This window comes from Cherax quadricarinatus, chromosome 15 (assembly GCF_038502225.1).
Source record: "Cherax quadricarinatus isolate ZL_2023a chromosome 15, ASM3850222v1, whole genome shotgun sequence".
NCBI classification, from domain to species: Eukaryota; Metazoa; Arthropoda; class Malacostraca; order Decapoda; family Parastacidae; genus Cherax; species Cherax quadricarinatus.
In genome coordinates, this window is record NC_091306.1 from 49,658,147 (window position 1) to 49,674,317 (window position 16,171).

Consider the following 16,171-nt stretch of genomic DNA (forward strand, 5'->3'; position numbering starts at 1 on the left):
GTGCCTGAGCCCGAGCTTGTAGCTCATTGTTTGATAGCTTGTGGCTAGAAGTTGGTCTGACAGCATGGGAACTTAGGTCTCAGACACTCCCTAAAGAGGGAGCCAAGGCCGGGCCACCACTTTACCGGTTAATCTTTAATAATAAATAATAAGCACACAGTATGTATGTCTATCATTGTTTGATCCTGAAGCTGACAACAAACGTTTAACGCGATTCACTAATAACGTGGTGGATGAAGTAGAATTTGTTCCTTTTGGTGCATCACTACAAATGAGCAATTATGAATTAGAAGGACCTGTTTGGATACCCCGTTGATCATGACGTTGTTAATGTTTAGCTTTTGAGCAGTCATTATTGCAAGGCCTCAGTAAAAGGAACAAAAACCTGCAAGTACCGAGATTAAATGAGTTTAACGCTACCACATCTGCACAGCAGGAGCTTCCATGAAGCTTGAGCTCCTCTCCACTGACTTCTACATACACTATTCTATAAGTAGAGAAAGTGATACCAACACAGTGGGACTGACTAACATGCCAGCGTCTGCCCAGAATTAACGTGCGGTTATGGTGAAGACAATATGAAGTATAATCAAGCGTTATAATACTTTTCAATTAATGGTAAAAAGCCTGTCGTACAAGAACTATAGCAAAGGAAAGTGGTATCGCCAGGCCAAATACTGCCTGTTTAACTTGCAAGATCAATCCCTGAAGAACTTTCAGAATAAGTGCTGCGTCAGCTTCCAAACAAGGTTAAATAAGAATTAACATGATAAAATTCGTGAAATAATTCTTGTAACTGTGTTTGTGTTTTTGATCTATTAAAACATCATATTAGTTTCTTAGATTTATATACGTCTTGTATCAATTTCCTCATTTTTTTTCCTACAGTCTTGGCATGAACAACTGGAAATGAAAAGTAAATGCAAAAAGGTAATATTGTGTAATATTATTTTTAGAATATTTACTATTTTTACTATGAAGGCGTCCCTTTTGAGCCTCTTTTGTTTTTGATTTACGGCTAAATTTTGTGGAAAATAAAAAAAAAACCTAAAAGTAAAAAAAGAAAAAAACTCTTGCCTGGTATTAAAGAATAAGTTAAAGAATAAGGTTAAAGATTAAATATAGGGGGAACTTAGCTTGATAGACAGCTTTCGCCTACACAGCCGCCCCTGCAATCAGTTAATGAAATATACTGTCAGCATATTTCATTAACTGATTACTGACTGGAAAACTTACTTGTGTGGACTCAAAGGTCCACTCCTCACTGGGGTTTATAAGTTACTAGATCTTAATTTTGTTCTCAACTGCACAGTCAATAGAACTCGAATACGCCTTAGTACACGTACCTGACCCGTAGTTACACCCAGATATCCGATGACTTGCTTGAAGAAAAGTGTTCTCTAAAGAGTGTCACACTACACTCTGTTGGATCGCAACACACGTTACACTGTTCATCAAGATTTGATCTTTTATTCACAATCTGTTTACTAAAGAAGCTGATCACACTTCTCTGTGTTTATTGTCTTTTGTGAGACAGTTTGTTCATACTAACGCACGGATCAGTGCTCTTTCTTGGTTATCCAGTAGGGTGAAAAGTAATCTCAAGATGCCACAGCCTCCTACCACGTCACTGCCCCTAGCGCATAAAGGAAAAACTGACCTAGTACATTTCGCTTCCTTGCCAAACTTCCACTGTGAAGCAAAGCAGAATGCTTGATTCTTGCTGTCTTAAGCATAGACAACAATGCACACTATCTTTACCATGGTAATAAAGTGGGAGCAGGATTTTCCTTAATTGTCCTGCTAAGGTAAGAGATGGACTGTCTCTTCTTAAACTAAACTATTTGCAACATCGGCCTGTTGCAAGGAACCGCGTGACCATGACACAGGCTCGTACTGCATCTGGGATCAATTACTTGCTGTAGCAGTAAACAAGATGCTTGCCCCTTCTGAGAGTGCTGGGCCCCTCAGGGCTGAAAGGGGCTGGAAGGGAGCTGAAATTTCTCCACAAAATGAGCGAATTTTTTTAACCGCTGACTAGAATGTTTAATATAATACAGAAATGAAAAATACTGCAAATAATGTCCACCAACACAACAGGAAATAAGTAACTACAATTAATGTATCGCCTGATAAGCCTCACGTCAAAAATGAGCATATATTAAAATAACTAATAATCTGTAACATCTTGAAAAACATTAAATGTTAAATGAGCGATAATATGTATTCACCAGAGATCATTTTTGTGTTACAAATTTAATGACTTTCTTTGGTAAGGCACTATGGTTGTTGGATTTCGATAAAAGAAATAATTTTCATTATTTGTATTTCAGGAATGTTTTTAAATTCCCACACAAAGGATTATTAAAAAAAGTTTTAAACATGATACTGATGGAAAACTTCTCGTATGATTCTAGTGCTTGCATAAATGACATGAAACTAAGATGAAGGCCAATTCGGCCACGAGTGGTACTCTAGAGGAATGTCACTCGTGACTTGTGTTATTCATCGAGTGCACCTCCAAAGAAAATAAGATATTTAGTGAACTAGTGAGGTGTAAGTGCAGGGCTTGAACATAAGATAATAACATATTTAACAAGATAGTTGTAGAAGGAAATGTAAATAAATTTAACAGTATATTTATACATTAATATATATGTTAGGAGAATTCCACACAACTGTATTCTTAATATTCAGAAATACTGAAACTGTCGAGGTTCCTTCCTCTTGTTTATAACCATTTGGGCTATTTTTAGCCTCATTTTTTGTGAGTGACTGTGAGAACACCGTTGAATCATATATACAATGCTGTGGTTATCTCTTATGTATGTTTATGTTCACTAATATGTGTTTCCAAATTCTTTGAAGTTTCACCCGCATATATATTCTGACAACTTTTACAAAGAATAACGTTATCTCTTGCATCAATTCTTTTAAGACTGACTGATTTGGATTCTGGTTAAGTCTTTGATGTCGTTGATATTTGCAATAGCTACTGTAATGTTACACAAGAATAAGGTCTGTGTTAAGTAAGTAAGTTTATTCAGGTATACACAAATTCAGTTACATAGATTATCATACATAGCAGCGTATGTGTCAAGTATCTAGGATAACCCAATAAAGTCAGACAGAGTGACTTATTTCCATTGTTATGTAACTGTGGGAAGTAGCAGAACATGAATGACAGAACAATGTAAAAGTCTTTTCGTCGTGGCTCTGAATTATGATCATAAAGACTACTGTACCGGCAAAACGTCTCTCAGAACAGATACCCAGGCGCTGAATGTGACTTATGAATCAATTTGTCGGGATTATATATCTGATCTAAATAATACCTATCTGACCCAGCAACATTTTGAAATCCTGAAGCAGTGTACATATTCTACTGATAAAATTAGACACATGTGCAACTCTTGGGTATCTTTATTGAGGAAACGTTTCGCCACATAGTGGCTTCATCAGTCCATACGTAGGAGAAACTTGAAGAACAGGAGAATGAGGTAATCAGTCCCTCAACCTTGAGTCGATGTGTTCAGTCCATCAATCTTGAATTCTATTCAAGATTGATGGACTGAACACATCGACTCAAGGTTGAGGGACTGATTACCTCATTCTCCTCCCGTTCTTCAAGTTTCTCCTACGTATGGACTGATGAAGCCACTGTGTGGCGAAACGTTTCCTCAATAAAGATACCCAAGAGTTGCACATGTGTCTAATTTTATCAGCATGTCGGTTCTCAGAACCATTCATCTACACATATTCTACTATTCCATTGCTAAATCTCTGGCTCACTTTCAACTGCTAAACTTTTCCACATCTTCTAAAACGCTACTGATAAATCTCTGGCTAATATTATGGACCTGACCTACTTACACTGTTAGGACCAGCCCCACATGTGACAAAGTTCCCAACTACAACACCTCTTTACCCTTTCTGCTTTTTCTATTTCCAAAGTTTCCGTTGTTTAGTCTCTGTATTAGACTGATAAAACCGCTGTGCAGGCAAAATATTTCCCTTATTCCTCAAATTGTCTCTTATACCTCTGTTCAAAACAAAGAAGACTTTCGATAATCAAGAGTTTATCTTCGTGGGTCCTGTTTGGCTATGAGATTAAAGCCTTTATCGTGGATTTGAAATTCTCTAAGACATTCTCAAATCTAAGTACCATAAAGAACTGTTCAATAGTAACTACCGTTTTAAGAACAGCAACACTGATTAGGATTTTATATATGAAAAGCTTACTACAGCGTTGTGTGAACCCAGAAATCCATCCACACGTAATTGTTGTATTAGTGCCTTCAGGGAACTGCCTGAAGACAACAGCGTATTTATAACAGCCTCTGATAATGGAGGAGGAAGAGCAGAAATTATGAATCACATAGACTATGATACCACAGTGACGAATTTAAACATCGCCCTTAAAGGACATGACTCTATCACCACAAATAGGCTCTTTCATAAGGGGTACCGAATCTAATTTAAATATCCTTCGACCCTCTCTTTCTACATATGGCCTCATTAGTAAGAAAATTTTCCCTTGTTATGGAGTTCAGTACTTACGCAGAGAGAACAGTAATGAATACTAGCTCTGTTCTAACAGTGTTCCGTAATAGTGTTGTACTTGCGGTGCCATTCTATTCAAACGGGAATTTCATTTTCTTAGGAACTGTTGGACAGCCCTCATGTGACACTGACAGCCCTCATGTGACACTGACAGCCCTCGTGTGACACTGAAGAGCCTTTCTTGAATGACCTCTGATGACGTAAATATTAATGGAGGGTTGCCTACATATCCAGAAGTGGCAGTAAAAGCTGTATTACTCCTGGTATTTCAGGTCACCCATCACAATCACTAGCTAAATAACTGTTACCAGGTTGTACTCTAGTCTATTCAGGTGGTTTTCTTAAGCCTAGCTAAGACAATTCTGGAGGTATGAAGTTGGTGTACAGTGTAGGGCAGAAAACGTTGCCAGGGAGTTTTGCCCTACTGGCTATGTCACACTCTGGGACTCAAAGTGACAACAGAACCTTTTATTAACCATGGAATGCCCATATACCCTCTTCAGAACCTAGAATCTCTTTCGGGCAACCGCTCGCTGCTCGAACTAGGTACCGGTATTCAATCTAGCTCTTTTAGCACTTTTGACTCTCACTTTAGCCACGTTGCAGCTTGGATTTCAACAACGACCCAACGACCATTTTCGGATCATCTGGATGTCAAACATCAGTAAAGGTTACAGCTGTCTCTCAGCTGACAGTCAAATAACTGACAACTCCGCACTGATACAGAACATGCTGCGCTTGTTGCTACATGCATCTCCTTGGAAACCTAAGTGAATCATAATGCAGCACAAGAACTTTTGTCTTCTAAAAGATAAGATATCATTCCACACATTAAAAAAGTGGAATGAACATCATCAAAGTAAACGAAACCAACTAGTCTTTAGTGCTACCTGGACTACACGTCACTGACGATAATACAGTTTATTTAAAATACAGATACACACCGCCCTCAACTCCACGAGTGCGACTATTGCTGCCCCAACACTCGAAAGTATTAAGAGATTTTACAAAATATACCCTAGATATCCAAAAAAATATAAACTCCAACACCCTTCAGTTTGACATATAGAAACATATATTCTCACAGATAAATCTGCATTCAACTTCCTTATTCTTCCGAACTCAGTCTACATAGCAAGTTATTGTTTAGCAGTGAGAAAATTGAAACTAAAGTCTCTACAATGCCGTAAATGCATTTGCAAATTATTGTTAATCATTAGACGTATGCTCCATCTGCAGAGAGACAGATCCTAATGATCTATCTTGTGAAATGGAATGACATGCACCTCTTATAATCTCTTCGATGCCCAGTTATCCTCTAGAAAGTGAGATTTGTTATTTAAGAGAGGAGATAAAAGGCGAACTTCGAATATTCAATCCCCAGTTACCCCCTGAATGAATCAGTACAGAAGAAATTAAATTACATAATGAGAAGAACTTCTCTATCTCTGGCTAGGTTGTTTTGAAGCCTTTCGAGCCTTATCCAATCAAGTTCTATATCGAAAGTCGCTTTTTGCTGAGCAGCGACTTCTTAGATTCTCAAATTTTCATTCATGCTTCAGTTCTCTATATAAAACCAGCCCACGACTACTTAAATCAGTGGTATACGGTTATTACTTATAATTTCATCACTTCACTTACCTTATATGTACCTTACAAAGCTTTACGTCAGTTTTATACTTTTGGAATTTTTGTAGAAACTAAATAAAGTGAATTATAAAGTAATATTCTTGTCGTGGTCTCAGTTTAATAGATAAGATTCTGTAATCATCGTTGAGGGTTTGGAACCTAGTTACTATATATGTATATAGGTATTTTGGTTTATATTTCCGGTGTTAAGTAGAAGTTTTTTAGTAAATTTGATCAACGATTTTGAGTAGGTATCAGGGGAGACAGAGTAAGTGCCAGGGGAGGCAGAGTAGGTGTCAGGGAAGACAGTGTAGGTGTCAGGGGAGGCAGAGTAGGTGCCAGGGGAGGCAGAGTAGGTGCCAGGGGAGGCAGAGTAGGTGCCAGGGGAGGAGCAGAGGGAAGACAGTAGGTGCGAGGGGAGTCAGAGTAGGTGCCTGGGTAGTCAGAGTAGGTGTCATGGAAGACAGTGTAGGTGTCAGGGGAGGCAGAGTAGGTGCCAGGGGAGACAGAGCAGGTGCCAGGGGAGACAGAGTAGGTGCCAGGGAAGACAGTGTAGGTGTCAGGGGAGGCAGAGTAGGTGCCAGGGGAGGCAGAGTAGGTGCCAGGGGAGGCAGAGTAGGTGTCATGGAAGACAGTGTAGGTGTCAGGGGAGGCAGAGTAGGTGCCAGGGGAGGCAGAGTAGGTGCCAGGGGAGACAGAGTAGGTGCCAGGGAAGACAGTGTAGGTGTCAAGGGAGGCAGAGTAGGTGCCAGGGGAGACAGAGTAGGTGCCAGGGGAGGCAGAGTAGGTGTCAGGGAAGACAGTGTAGGTGTCAGGGGAGGCAGAGTAGGTGCCAGGGGAGGCAGAGTAGGTGCCAGGGGAGGCAGAGTAGATGTAAGGGAAGACAGTGTAGGTGTCAGGGGAGGGAGAGAAGGCGTCAGGGAAGACAGTGTAGGTGTGAGAGGAGGCAGAGCAGGTGTCAGTGAAGACAGTGTAGGTGTCAGGGGAGGCAGAGTAGGTGTCAGGGAAGAGTGTGTAGGTGTCAGGGAAGGCACAGAAGGTGTCAGGGAAGACAGTGTAGGAGTCAGGAGAGGTTGAGTAGGTGTCAGGGAAGAGAGTGTAGGTGTCAGGGAAGGCAGAGAAGGTGTCAGGGAAGACAGTGTAAGTGTCAGTGAAAGCAGAGTAGGTGTCAGGGAAAACAGTGTAGGTGTCAGGGGAGGCAGAGTAGGTGTCAGGGAAGACAGTGTAGGTGTCAGGGGAGGCAGAGTAGGTGTCAGGGAAGACAGTGTAGGTGTCAGGGGAGGCAGAGAAGGTGTCAGGGAAGACAGTGTAGGTGTCAGGGAAGACAGGGTAGGTGTTAAGGAAGACATAGTAGGTGTCAGGGAAGGCAGAGTAGGTGTCAGGGAAGACAGAGAAGGTGTCAGGGAAGACAGAGTAGGTGTCAGTGAAGACAGAGTAGGTGTCAGGGAAGACAGGGTACGTGTCAGGGAAGACAGAGTAGCTGTCAGGGAAGACATAGTAGGTGTCAGGGAAGACAGAGTAGGTGTCAGGGAAGACAGAGTAGGTGTCAGGGAAGACAGAGTAGGTGTCAGGGAAGACAGAGTAGGTGTCAGTGAAGACAGAGTAGGTGTCAGAGAATACAGAGTAGGTGACATGGGAGACAGAGTAGGTGTCAGGGAAGACAGAGTAGGTGTCAGGGAAGACCTCAGAGTAGGCGTCAGGGAAGACAGTGTAGGTGTCAGGGAAGACAGGGTAGGTGTCAGGGAAGACAGAGTAGGTGTCAGGGAAGACAGAGTAGGTGTCAGTGAAGACAGAGTAGGTGACATGGGAGACAGAGTAGCTCACAAGGAAGATAGAGAAGGTGACAGGGAAGACAGAGTAGGTGTCAGGGAAGACAGAGTAGGTGACAGGGAAGACAGAGTAGGTGTCAGGGAAGACCTTAGAGTAGGTGTCAGGGAAGACAGTGTAGGTGACAGGGAAGACAGAGAAGGTGACAGGGAAGACAGAGTAGGTGTCAGGGAAGACAGAGTAGGTGTCATGGAAGACAGAGTAGATGACAGGGAAGACAGAGTAGGTGACATGGGAGACAGAATAGGTGACAGGGAAGACAGAGTAGGTGACAGAGAAGACAGAGTAGGTGACAGGGAAGACAGATTAGGTGTCAGAGAAGACAGAGAAGGTGACAGGGAAGACAGAGCAGGTGACAGGGAAGACAGAGTAGGTGTCAGGGAAGACAGAGCAGGTGACAGGGAAGACAGAGTAGGTGACAGGGAAGAGAGAGTAGGTGTCAGGGAAGACAGTAGGTGACAGAGAAGACAGAGTAGGTGACAGGGAAGACAGAGCAGGTGACAGGGAAGACAGAGTAGGTGTCATAGAAGACAGAGCAGGTGACAGGGAAGACAGAGTAGGTGTCATGGAAGACAGAGCAGGTGACAGAGAAGACAGAGTAGGTGACAGGGAAGACAGAGCAGGTGACAGGGAAGACAGAGTAGGTGTCATAGAAGACAGAGCAGGTGACAGGGAAGACAGTAGGTGTCATGGAAGACAGAGCAGGTGACAGGGAAGACAGAGTAGGTGTCATAGAAGACAGAGCAGGTGACAGGGAAGACAGTAGGTGTCATGGAAGACAGAGCAGGTGACAGGGAAGACAGAGTAGGTGTCATAGAAGACAGAGTAGGTGACAGGGAAGACAGAGTAGGTGTCATGGAAGACAGAGCAGGTGACAGAGAAGACAGAGTAGGTGACAGGGAAGACAGAGCAGGTGACAGGGAAGACAGAGTAGGTGTCATAGAAGACAGAGCAGGTGACAGGGAAGACAGTAGGTGTCATGGAAGACAGAGCAGGTGACAGGGAAGACAGAGTAGGTGACAGGGAAGACAGAGTAGGTGTCAGGGAAGACAGAGTAGGTGTCATGGAAGACAGAGCAGGTGACAGGGAAGACAGAGTAGGTGTCATGGAAGACAGAGCAGGTGACAGGGAAGACGGAGTAGGTGACAGGGAAGACAGAGTAGGTGTCATGGAAGACAGAGCAGGTGACAGGGAAGACGGAGTAGGAGACAGGGAAGACAGAGTAGCTGTCATGGAAGACAAAGCAGGTGACAGGGAAGACAGAGTAGGTGACAGGGAAGACAGAGTAGGTGTCAGGGAAGACAGAGCAGGTGACAGGGAAGACGGAGTAGGTGACAGGGAAGACAGAGTAGGTGTCATGGAAGACAGAGCAGGTGACAGGGAAGACAGAGTAGGGGACAGGGAAGACAGAGTAGGTGTCAGGGAAGACAGAGCAGGTGACAGGGAAGAAGGAGTAGGTGACAGGGAAGACAGAGTAGGTGTCAGGGAAGACAGAGCTGGTGACAGGGAAGACAGAGTAGGTGACAGGGAAGACAGAATAGGTGACAGGGAAGACAGAGCAGGTGACACGGAAGACAGAGCAGGTGACAGGGAAGACAGAGCAGGTGACAAGGAAGACAGAGCAGGTGACAGGGAAGACAGAGTAGGTGACAGAGAAGACAGAGTAGGTGACAGGGAAGACAGAGTAGGTGACAGGGAAAACAGAGTAGGTGACAATGAAGACAGAGTAGGTGACAGAGAAGACAGAGTAGGTGACAGAGAAGACAGAGCAGGTGACAGGGAAGACAGAGTAGGTGTCAGGGAAGACAGAGCAGGTGGCAGGGAAGACAGAGCAGGTGACAGGGAAGACAGAGCAGGTGACAGGGAAGACAGAGTAGGTGTCAGGGAAGACAGAGTAGGTGTCAGGGAAGACAGAGTAGGTGACAGGGAAGACAGAGTAGGTGACAGGGAAGACAGAGCAGGTGACAGGGAAGACAGAGCAGGTGACAGGGAAGACAGAGTAGGTGACAGGGAAGACAGAGTAGGTGACAGGGAAGACAGAGCAGGTGACAGGGAAGACAGAGTAGGTGACAGGGAAGACAGAGCAGGTGACAGGGAAGACAGAGCAGGTGACAGGGAAGACAGAGTAGGTGACAGGGAAGACAGAGTAGGTGTCAGGGAAGACAAAGCAGGTGTCATGGTAGACAGAGCAGGTGACAGGGAAGACAGAGTAGGTGTCAGGGAAGACAAAGCAGGTGTCAGGGTAGACAGAGCAGGTGACAGGGAAGACAGAGTAGGTGGCAGGGAAGACAGAGCAGGTGACAGGGAAGACAGAGTAGGTGTCTGGGAAGACAAAGCAGGTGTCAGGGTAGACAGAGCAGGTGACAGGGAAGACAGAGTAGGTGTCAGGGAAGACAGATTAGGTGTCAGGGAAGACAGAGCAGGTGACAGGGAAGACAGAGTAGGTGACAGGGAAGACAGGTAGGTGTCAGGGAAGACAGAGTAGGTGTCAGGGAAGACAGAGTAGGTGACAGGGAAGACAGAGTAGGTGACAGGGAAGACAGAGTAGGTGACAGGGAAGACAGAGTAGGTGACAGAGAAGACAGAGTAGGTGACAGGGAACACAGAGTAGGTGACAGAGAAGACAGAGTAGGTGACAGAGAAGACAGAGTAGGTGTCAGGGAAGACAGAGTAGGTGACAGAGAAGACAGAGTAGGTGACAGAGAAGACAGAGTAGGTGACAGAGAAGACAGAGTAGGTGACAGTGAAAACAGAGTAGGTGACAGGGAAGACAGAGTAGGTGACAGGGAAGACAGAGCAGGTGACAGGGAAGACAGAGTAGGTGACAGTGAAGACAGAGTAGGTGACAGAGAAGACAGAGTAGGTGACAGAGAAGACAGAGTAGGTGACAGAGAAGACAGAGTAGGTGACAGTGAAGACAGAGTAGGTGACAGGGAAGACAGAGTAGGTGACAGGGAAGACTGAGCAGGTGACAGGGAATACAGAGTAGGTGTCAGGGAAGACAGAGTAGGTGACAGGGAAGACAGAGTAGGTGACAGGGAAGACAGAGTAGGTGACAGGGAAGACAGAGCAGGTGACAGGGAAGACAGAGTAGGTGACAGTGAAGACAGAGTAGGTGACAGAGAAGACAGAGTAGGTGACAGTGAAGACAGAGTAGGTGACAGAGAAGACAGAGTAGGCGACAGGGAAGACAGAGTAGGTGACAGGGAAGACAGAGTAGGTGACAGGGAAGACAGAGTAGGTGACAGGGAAGACAGAGTAGGAGACAGGGAAGACAGAGCAGGTGACAGGGAACACAGAGCAGGTGACAAGGAAAACAGAGCAGGTGACAGGGAAGACAGAGCACGTGACAGGGAACACAGAATAGGTGACAGGGAAGACAGAGTAGGTGACAGGGAAGACAGAGTAGGTGACAGGGAAGACAGAGTAGGTGACAGGGAAGACAGAGTAGGTGACAGGGAAGACAGAGTAGGTGACAGGGAAGACAGAGTAGGTGACAGGGAAGACAGAGCAGGTGACAGGGAACACAGAGCAGGTGACACGGAACACAGAGCAGGTGACAGGGAAGACAGAGTAGGTGACAGGGAAGACAGAGCAGGTGACAGGGAAGACAGAGCAGGTGACAGGGAAGACAGAGCAGGTGACAGGGAAGACAGAGCAGGTGACAGGGAAGACAGAGCAGGTGACAGGGAAGACAGAGCAGGTGACAGAGAAGAGAGAGCAGGTGACAGAGAAGACAGAGCAGGTGACAGAGAAGACAGATCAGGTGACAGAGAAGACAGAGCAGGTGACAGGGAACACAGAGCAGGTGACAAGGAAAACAGAGCAGGTGACAGGGAAGACAGAGCACGTGACAGGGAACACAGAATAGGTGACAGGGAGGACAGAGTAGGTGACAGGGAAGACAGAGTAGGTGACAGGGAAGACAGAGTAGGTGACAGGGAAGACAGAGTAGGTGACAGGGAAGACAGAGTAGGTGACAGGGAAGACAGAGCAGGTGACAGGGAAGACAGAGTAGGTGACAGAGAAGACAGAGCAGGTGACAGGGAAGACAGAGTAGGTGACAGGGAAGACAGAGAAGGTATCATCATGAAGGTTGTGATTCTGGATGGTTGTCTATATTTGCCAATATTTCATAATAATAATTCTAATATAATAATGTCTTTATTTCTACAAGTACATGTACAAGGTATGTAGATGTAGCTGACGTCACTCATATACTACTACATAAAAAGCCTTTTGTTATGCTAAGGATTCCGGGAAAATTAGGTTAGTTTTGTCTCTGGGTGCGACCCACACCAGTCGACTAACACCCACGTACCCATTATTTCTATGGGGAGAACATAGACAGCAAGTGTAGGAAAACACGCCCAATGTTTCTACCCTCTCCGGGAACCGAACCCGGACGACCACCGTGTGAAACGAGAGCTTTTCGCACCAGGCCGTGAACCACAATTGTATAGATTTGGGTGACCAGTGAGCCACGTCGAGTGTCTGTAGATGGTTAACTGTATTTTTAAAAACATGTAACTGTGTTTTCTGAATTATACCTTTTACTGCATCATGTGTTTGTCTACCCAGGTTGTCAGGTTTACATTGGGAAATAATTATAGCCTAATATTGGGTATTGAGAAGTAATCAGACATTGTTGTCCAGTTGAGACTGTAGTCCCAGTCAGTAAATTATGTGCAAGTGAACAAACTATAACGACTTAAGAATAAAGAATGTGCACTGCATCAAGCCTATTGGCCCATGATAGGCAGGTCCAAGTCACATCCACGTAAGAAGGAAAGAGCAATGCTGCAGGCCTACTGTCCCATGCATGGCATGGATTTAAGATGAAGGTGAGTTGAAAGGTTGTGTGTTTGGAAAGTGGTGAGATAAATGTGTACTCGCCTAATTGTGGTTGCAGAGGTCGAATCATAGCTCATGGCCTCGCTTCTTCAATGTACGCAACAAGGTCACTCTCTCCCACCTCCATGAGCTTTATCATACCTCTTCTTAAAGTCCTCATTGCATTACTTTCAAGACTGTTCCACTTCCTGACAACTCTATGACTGAAGAAGTACTTCCTAACTTCCTTGCGACTCATCTGAGATATCAAGCCCCAATTGTGACACCAAATTACTGTGTCCCATCTGGAACATCAGTCTCTGTCTACCATGTCGATTCCTATCGGTATTATATGTCATTAACAAGTTTCCCATATTTCCCCTGTCGTCGTAGGACATGCCCTTTAGCTCCGGGACTAGTCTCGTTGCAAGCTTATGCACTATCTCTAATTTTCTGAGGTGCATGGCCATGTGTTCGAAACTGGTGCTGTTTACTCCAATACAGGCCTGACGTACACGGAGTAGAGGGTCCTGTACGATACCTTGCTGAAATGTCTGAATGCTATTCTTAGGTTTGCTAGGCGCCCATATGCTGCAGCAGTTATTTGGTTGATGTGCGCCTCAAGAGATGTACTCGGTATTTTACTAACCCCAAGGCCCTTTTCATTGAGTGACTTTGCACTTGGTGGGGTTGAACTCCAGGAGCCGGGTTCTGGACCAGGCTTGCAGCTTGTCCAGATCCCTTTGCCTTGACCTCCTCTGGTTGAATTCTCCTCATTAACTTCACATTGTCTGCAAACAAGGACACTTCTGAGTCTATTCCCTCGTCATATCATTCACATATAACAGCGCTGGTCCTTGGACTGACCCCTGTGGAACTCTGCTCGTCAGAGGCGCTCAGTCTGACGCCTCATTACGTACCATGACTTGCTGCTGCCTTCCAGTCAGGTATTCTCTGATTTATTGCAGTACCTTCCCTGTTATACCTGCCTGATCCTCCAGCTTTTTCACTAGTCTTTTGTACAGAACAGTGTCAAAAGCCTTCTCACAGTCCATGAAAACGCAGTCTACCCACCCCTCTCTCTCTTTTGTCTTATTGCTGTCACCTTGTTATAGAACTCTAGTCGGTTTGTGACACAGAATTTCCCGTCTCTGAATCCGTGCTCTAGTCGTTTATAAACTCGTTTATAGGATTGAGAGGTGAGGTACACCATCAAATGTTGGACACAATGCATGCACCCGTGAAGTGAAGAGGCTGCTAAGCGAGCTAGTTACCTTAAAGGCGATGGGGCCAGATAACATCCCTCCATGGATCCTGAAAGAGAGAGCAGCAGCGCTATGTGTGCCACTAACAACCTTCAACACATCTATCGAAACAGGACGAATAACTGAGGTTTGGAAGAGAGCAAACATAGTCCCGATCTTTAAAAAGGAGACAGACACAAAGCATTAAACTACAGACCAGTGTCACTAACATGTACAGTATGCAAGGTCATGGAGAAGATTTTCAGGAAAAATGTGGTGGAGCACCTAAAAAGGAATGAGCTTACCAACGACGACCAGCACTGTTTCTGGGATGGGAAATCCTGTGTCACAAACCTAATGGAGTTCTATGACAAGATGACAACAGTAAGACAAGAGAGAGAAAGGGGTGGCTAGATTGTTTTCTCGGACTGTAAAAATGCTTTTGTCACAGTTCCACACAAGAGAGTAGTACATAAGCTGGAGAACCAGGCAGGTATAACATTGAAGTTACAGCTATGGATCAAAGAATACCTGTCGGGAAAACATCAGTGAGTCATGGCACGAGGCGAGGTGTCAGAGTGGGCGCCTTTGACGAGAGGGGTTCCACAGGGGTCAGTCCTAGGACCGGTGCTGTTTCTGGTGTATGTGAACGACATGGCGGAAGAAATACGCTCAAAAGTGTTCCTATTTGCAGATGATGTGAAGTTGATGAGAAGAATTCAATCGAACGAGGACCAGGCAGAACTACAAATAGATCTGGACAAGCAGCAGGCCTGGTCCGACATCTCAGTAAGGAATCGTTCAGGACCCTGTACACTCTGCATGTCAGGCCTATATTGGGGTATGCAGCACCAGTTTGGAACCCACACGAAAAGAGGAAATCGATCTGATGACACTGGATGACAGGAGAGATAGGGGAATATGATGACACATAAAATACGTACTGAGAGAAACTGACAAGGTGGATAAAGACAGAATGTTCCAGATGGGATACAGCAACAAGGGATCACAGTTGGAAGCTGAAGGCTCAGATGAATCACAGGGATGTTAGGAAATATTTCTTCAGTCACAGAGTTGTCAGAAAGTGGAATAGTCTGGGAAGTGATGTAGCAGAGGTAGGATCCATATTTAGCTTTAAGAAGAGGTTTGATAAAGCTCATGGAGCAGGGAGAGTGAGGACCTAGTAGTAACCAGTGAAGAGGCCGGGACAGGAGCTATGACTTGACCCTTGCAACCACAGTTAAGTGATTACAACTAGGTGAGTACACACACAGGTAACAGATGAGGTAACGTCAGAGGAAGTGGGTCAGGTTTAGGCTGAGGTAAGGGCTAAGGTAGCTGCTGAGGTAGCAACTGAGGAAACGGCTAAGGTAAAGTAAGAAGTAGCGGCTGAGGAAGTGGCCTCTGACTAATGGAACAAGGGCATACTTTTCCTCACATGGCGTAATGACTAAAAAAAAATCCAATTCGGCATTTATTTAGGTGGAGTGTCCGCAAATGTTTAACATTACGTCTAAAATAATTATCTCAATTTTGGTTTGGTCATAATTTTTAACGAAAGGAAGCAATTACGTTTTTTGAAGGGTGTAATTAGCCACGTGCAATTTGGAACAGTTCCCTCGGGACGCAAACTGAAAGCTCAGTAACTTGATGCACCAACACGCTCAACACTTTTGCAGTATTAACGCATATTTTAGTATTTCCTGACTCATGAAAGGCTGTCAGAGACTATTGATCACGTTCATCATTGGAGAATTAAAGAGAAGAGAGATGGACCATTAAATAATGTTTCCACTTTTCCTGATGATCGTTTTTCCGCTACGTCTGGGCGATAAATATTTTTTATTTTATTTTAGCAGGTTTACTGAGAGAGATACAGTACAATGCGATCCTTTATTGACAACGTTTCGCCCACACAGTGAGTTTTATCATGTCATACATCAGTGGTATGTAAAAATACCACAGTGAATATAGGAAATAAAACTTGAGCACTTTCATGTGTTTACACATATCGTCAGAAATGTGCTTACACACATATCTTCCTCTGAAGATGTATGTGCAATGAGACGAAAACG